Source organism: Triticum dicoccoides, chromosome 6A (genome assembly GCF_002162155.2).
Source record: "Triticum dicoccoides isolate Atlit2015 ecotype Zavitan chromosome 6A, WEW_v2.0, whole genome shotgun sequence".
NCBI classification, from domain to species: Eukaryota; Viridiplantae; Streptophyta; class Magnoliopsida; order Poales; family Poaceae; genus Triticum; species Triticum dicoccoides.
In genome coordinates this window covers 175,988,332-175,995,388 of record NC_041390.1, presented here as the reverse complement: position 1 = coordinate 175,995,388, position 7,057 = coordinate 175,988,332, and positions in this window count along the sequence as shown.

Genomic DNA, 7,057 nt, shown 5'->3' with positions numbered 1-7,057 from the left:
TTTTGAAGATGATTAATAGATAAATTCCTCACGTCCAGCATTTTATTTTAGAATTTTCGGGGTTCCAGAAGTTTGCGTTAGTTACAGATTACTACAGACTGTTCTGTTTTTGACAGATTCTGTTTTTCGTGTGTTGTTTGCTTATTTTGATGAACCTATGGCTAGTAATAGAGTTTATAAACCATAGAGAAGTTGGAATACAGTAGGTTTAACACCAATATAAATAAAGAATGAGTTCATTACAGTACCTTGAAGTGGTGTTTTCTTTTCTTTCGCTAACGGAGCTCACGAGATTTTCTGTTAAGTTTTGTGTTGTGAAGTTTTCAAGTTTTGGGTAAAGATTTGATGGATTATGGAACAAGGAGTGGCAAGAGCCTAAGCTTGGGGATTCCCAAGGCACCCCAAGGTAAATCCAAGGACACCAAAAATCCAAAGCTTGGGGATGCCCCGGAAGGCATCCCATCTTTTGTCTTCGTTCATCGGTAACTTACTTGGAGCTATATTTTTATTCACCACATGATATGTGTTTTGCTTGGAGTGTCTTGTATGATTTGAGTCTTTGCTATTTAGTTTACCACAATCATACTTGCTGTACACACCTTTTGAGAGACACACACATGAATTGGAATTTATTATAATACTATATGTGCTTCACTTATATCTTTTGAGCTATATAGTTTTTGCTCCAGGGCTTCACTTATATCTTTTAGAGAATGGTGGTGGTTTTATTTTATAGAAATAATTGATCTCTCATGATTCACTTATATTATTTTGAGAGTCCTTTAGAAAAACATGGAAATTTTCTTTTAGGCATAATAAAAACTTTCATAGAAGTGCATTGAATACTAAGAGAAGTTTGATACTTGATGGTTGTTTTGAGATATGGAGGTGGTGATATTGGAGTCATGCTAGTTGAGTAGTTGTGAATTTGAGAAATACTTGTGTTGAAGTTTGTGATTCCCGTAGCATGCACCTATGGTGAACCGTTATGTGATGAAGTCGGAGCATGATTTATTTATTGATTGTCTTCCTTATGAGTGGCGGTCGGGGACGAGCGATGGTCTTTTCCTACCAATCTATCCCCCTGGGAGCATGCACGTGGTACTTTGTTTCGATAACTAATAGATTTTTGCAATAAGTATGTGCGTTCTTTATGACTAATGTTGAGTCCATGGATTATACGCACCCTCACCCTTCCACCATTGCTAGCCTCTCTAGTACCGCGCAACTTTCGCCGGTACCATAAACCCACAATATACCTTCCTCAAAACAGCCACCATACCTACCTATTATGGCATTTCCATAGCCATTCCGAGATATATTGCCATGCAACTTTCCACCGTTCCGTTTGTTATGACACGCTTCATCATTGTCATATTTCTTTGCATGATCATGTAGTTGACATCGTATTTGTGGCAAAGCCACCGTCCATAATTCTTTCATATATGTCACTCTTGATTCATTGCATATCCCGGTACACCACCGGAGGCATTCACATAGAGTATTTTTTTTCTAAGTATTGAGTTGCAATTCTTGAGTTGTAAGTAAAAAAGAAGTGTGATGATCATCATTATTAGATCATCCCAGTGAGGAAAGGATGATGGAGACTATGATTCCCCCACAAGTCAGGATGAGACTCTGGACGAAAAAAAGAGGCAAAAATAAAGAAAAAGAAAGAAGGCCCAAATAAAAAAAATAAGAGAAAAAGAGAGAAGGGACAATGTTACTATCCTTTTCCACACTTGTGCTTCAAAGTAGCACCATGATCTTCATGATAGAGAGTCTCCTATGTTGTCACTTTCATAAACTAGTGGGAATTTTACGTTATAGAACTTGGCTTGTATATTCCAATGACGGGCTTCCTCAAATTACCCTAGGTCTTCGTAAGCAAGCAAGTTGGATGCACACCCACTTAGTTTCTTTTGTTGAGCTTTCATACACTTATAGCTCTAGTGCATCCATTGCATGGCAATCCCTACTCACTCACATTGATATCTATTAATGGGCATCTCCATAGCCCATTGATACGCCTAGTTGATGTGAGACTATCTTCTCCTTTTTGTCTTCTCCAACACCACCATTCTATTCCACCTATAGTGCTATATCCATGGCTCATGCTCATATATTGCGTGAAGATTGAAAAAGTTTGAGAACATCAAAAGTAGGAAACAATTGCTTGGCTTGTCATCGGGGTTGTGAATGATTTAATATTTTGTGTGATGAAGATAGAGCATAGCCAGACTATATGATTTTGTAGGGATAACTTTCTCTGGCCATGTTATTTTGAGAAGACATGATTGCTTAGTTAGTATGCTTGAATTATTATTATTTCTATGTCAATATTAAACTTTTATCTTGAATCTTTCGGATCTGAACATTCATGCCACAATAAAGAAAAATTACATTGATAAATGTGTTAGGAAGCATTCCACATCAAAAATTCTGTTTTTATCATTTACCTACTCGAGGACGAGCAGGGATTAAGCTTGGGGATGCTTGATACGTCTCCAACGTATCTATAACTTTTGATTGTTCCATGCTATTATATTATCTGTTTTGGATGTTAATGGGCTTTATTTTACACTTTTATATTATTTTTGGGACTAACCTATTAACCAGAGGCCCAGCCCAAATTGTTGTTTTTGCCTATTTTAGTGTTTCACAGAAAAGGAATATCAAACGGAGTACAAATGGAATGAAACCTTCGGGAGCATTATTTTTGGAACAAACGTGATCCAGGGGACTTGGAGTGGACGTCGAGAAATAATCGAGGAGGCCACGAGGCAGGGGGCGCGCCGACACCTCTGGGCGCGCCCTCCACCCTCGTGGGACCCTTGTTGCTCCACCGACCTACTTCTTCCTCCTATATATATCCATATACCCCGCAAACATCCAGGAGCACGACGAAACCCTATTTCCACCACCGCAACCTTCTATACCCAAGAGATCCCATCTTGGGGCCTTTTCTGGAGCTCCGTCGGAGGGGGCATTGATCACGGAGGGCCTCTCCATCAACTCCATGGCCCCTCCGATGATGTGTGAGAAGTTTACTTCAGACCTTCGGGTCCATAGCTAGTAGCTAGATGGCTTCTTCTCTCTCTTTGGATCTCAATACAATGTTCTCCTCGATTCTCTTGGAGATCTATTCGATGTAATCTTCTTTTGCGGTCTGTTTGTCGAGATCCGATGAATTGTGGTTTATGATCAAGTCTGTCTATGAACAATATTTGAATCTTCTCCGAATTCTTTTATGTATGATTGGTTTATATCTGCAAGTCTCTTCGAATTATCAGTTTGGTTTGGCCTACTAGATTGGTCTTTCTTGCAATGGGAGAAGTGCTTAGCTTTGGGTTCAATCTTGCGGTGCTCGATCCCAGTGACAGAAAGGAAAACGACATGTATTGTATTGTTGCCATCGAGGATAAAAATATGGGGTTTACATCATATTGCATGAGTTTATCCCTCTACATCATGTCATCTTGCTTAAGGTGTTACTCTGTTCTTATGAACTTAATACTCTAGGTGCATGCTGGATAGCGGTCGATGTATGGAGTAATAGTAGTAGATGCAGGCAGGAGTCGGTCTACTTGTCACGGACGTGATGCCTATATACATGATCATACCTAGATATTCTCATAATTATTCTCTTCTCTATCAATTGCTCGACAGTAATTTGTTCACCCACTATAATACTTATGCTATCTTGAGAGAAGCCACTAGTGAAACCTATGGCTATCGGGTCTATTCTCCATCATACAAGTTTCCAATCTATTTAACTTTGCAATCTTTACTTTCAATCTATATCATAAAAATACCAAGAATATCTATCTTATTATTATTATCTCTATCAGATCTCACTCTTGCAAGTGGTCGCGAAGGGATTGACAACCCCTTTATCGCGTTGGTTGCGAGGTTCTTACTTGTTTGTGTAGGTACGAGGTAACTCGTGTGTTGTCTCCTACTGGATTGATACCTTGGTTCTCAAAAACTAAGGGAAATACTTACGCTGCTTTACTGTATCACCCTTTCCTCTTCAAGGGAAAACCAACGCAGTGCTCAAGAGGTAGCATCCGCCACCCCTTCAACATCGCTCAGGTCACCAGTTCCTTCTGGGACAACATCATTCGCCTCCACGGTGTGCCGCATTCCATCGTCTCCGACCAAGACAAGTTGTTCACCAGCACCATGTGGCGAGAGATCCTCAATGCCGCGGGCACCAAGCTCCTGTACTACATGGCATACCACCCCCAGACGGAGCGCGTCAACCAGTGCTTGGAGATGTACCTGCGGTGCTCCGTCCACGACACACCCAAGCAATGGCATCGGTGGCTCTCCACAACAGAGTTCTGGTACAACTCATCGCACCACGCCTCGCTCAACTGCTCCCCATTCAAGGCGTTGTACGGCAGGGAGCCCAACCTCGGTGGCATGCCAGCGGTCAATACCAATCTGCCTGTGGATGCGCCGCTCGACGAGATCGACTGGGCGACGCACACGGAGTTGCTGTGCGCCCAGCTCACGCGCGCCCAGGCGCGTTTCAAGAAACAAGCAGATCGCCACCGCGCCGAGCGCGCCTTCGACGTGGGTGAGCAAGTCCTCCTCAAGCTTCAGCCGTACGCCCAATCCAACATCGCCAACCGCCCTTGTCGCAAGCTGGCATACAAGTACTTCGGCCTCTTCACGATGACGAAGCGCATCGGCACTTTGACGTATTGCCTGAAGCTGCTGGCCGACAGCCGCATCCACCCCGTCTTCCACGTCTCGCAACTCAAGCCGTTCGTCCCCGACTACACTCCGGTCTTCACCGAGCTGCCAAATATACCGGACCTCACGGCCGCGGAACGTTTTCCGGTCACCATTCTGGATCGCCGCATGATGAAGAAGGGCGACACCCCAGTCGTCCAAGTGCAGGTGCAGTGGAGCACCATGCCGCCGTCGACAGCAACCTAGGAAGACTACTACATTCTACATCAGCGCTACCCCGACGCGCTCCTTTGGGCAGAGGAAGATCGAGCTGCTCGAGAGGGGGCAAATGTCACGCCTGCAGACCAGCCTGCAGCGGACTGATCAGTGCAAGTGACGATACGCACCTGCAACAACTAAGTCACCGTCCAGCTGGGGGCTGGGACCCACCGCCAAGTGTATGCGTGTGTGGTAAGCCAAGTGTTGGTGTGTGTGCTAAGGCAACTGTGGCCTACTTGTAACGGAACGACTAGAGGGAGAGGCTATCGAAAAAGAAATGAACTACTCCCCCCTCGCCTTCGTCTCTCTCGCTCTCACCTAACCTAGCTCTCCTCTCCTCATCCATATCCCCCTTTCCTCCTCTCAATCCTCTCGATCGGGTCGTGACACCTCTGTGTCCTTGGGATTTGTCTTCTCCTTCAACAGTCTATGGAGTGTGCTGAATTCTCTTGTGGTGCTGCCTTCCGAGATTCTGAGACGCAACATCTCAAGGTTCGAGGATAGAGAAGATGTTAGATTCAGGTTGTCATTAGGTTTCTCCCAGGTGGACACCTGACCAGATATGTTCTCTTGATACAACTATGAAAGCAAAGGTAATTATTTGTAAGCTCTTCAGCCATGGCGCCAATAAATGCAATTATATCAATAATCAACAGATGGCATATAGGCCAGGGCTCACCTTCCACTGATCCAAAGTAAGAGCGGCCAAATTAGGAGCGCGCTCAAGGAAATTAGCTGATGGCCGGAAGAAATTAGCGACAAACCATTCTCCAAGATACAAGATCTTCAATTTGCTAATGGTTGGGCCATCAGTATCTGGCTTGTCCATCATATCCTATACGCGCAACAATAAACAATAAATTAAAGTTAGGCAGAACTCAGCCAGCTTGGCGTCTTCGTGGAGGAGGAGCGGGTTGTTGCACATCTCTTCTGATGGCTGCAAGTGTGTTGGCCTGATAAGGAAGGGCATCTCTGAATGTGCAAGCATTCCTCTGTTGCCAGATCGCCCATAGAACGAGTAACATCATCGTATAGGAGTTGGACGCAATAAGTGTCGTATAGGAGGAGTTCCCAATCTATCCCACCCTTGGATTCTGAGTATAGTGTGAAATAGTTTGGGAAGCGTAGAACCCTTTGTCTTGGGCCACATTGTATATAGGAGATCGACCAGGAGGTCGTTACAAGAGATAAGGGAGAAGAAGAGATAGAATTGAGATACAAGTTAAACAACCTCTCCTATCTCCTATACAATAATTCTAACACCCCCCTCAATCTAAACCTCAAGCCTTGCCAAGGTTGAGATTGTATTTGAACTCGTCTAGTCTTCTCTCGGTCAGAGGCTTAGTAAACCCATCCGCAAGTTGATCCCCTGTGGGAATAAACCGAATTTCAAGTAGCTTTCGAGCTACTCTCTCTGACAAAATGAAAGTCCACCTCAATGTGTTTTGTTCGTGCATGAAAAACAGGATTTGCTGAAAGATAAGTTGCACTAATATTCTCACACCATAACCGTGCAGCTTTTGGAGCTTTAATTCCAAGCTCATAAAGTAATGTTTGTATCCACATCACTTCAGTTGTAGCATTTGCCAACGACTTATATTCAGCCTCTGTACTCGACCTTGAAACAGTAGCTTGCTTTCTTGCACTCCATGGCACAAGATTAGATCCTGGAAACACAGCAAAACCACCAGTAGGCCTCCTATCATCAGCACACCCTGCCCAGTCTGCATCAGAATATGTAGTAACAAGCAAGGAGGAGGACTTGACAATCTGAAGTCCAAGCCCTTGAGAATACTGAAGATACCTTAGAATTCTTTTAACTGTTGTCCAATGAGTAGTTCTAGGAGCATGCAAATATTGACATACCTTGTTCACTGAGTAAGAGATATCAGGACGTGTAAGTGTCAAATACTACAAAGCACCTACAACGCTTCTATAATTTGTTGCATCCTCTGGGCCAAGAGCTTCTCCACTATCAACTGTAAGCTTTTCTGAGGTGGAAATTGGTGTACTGACCGGTTTGCAATTCTCCAATCCCACCCTCTTTAGAACATCAGCTGTATACTTCTCTTGTGAAAGAAGGATGACATCTCTG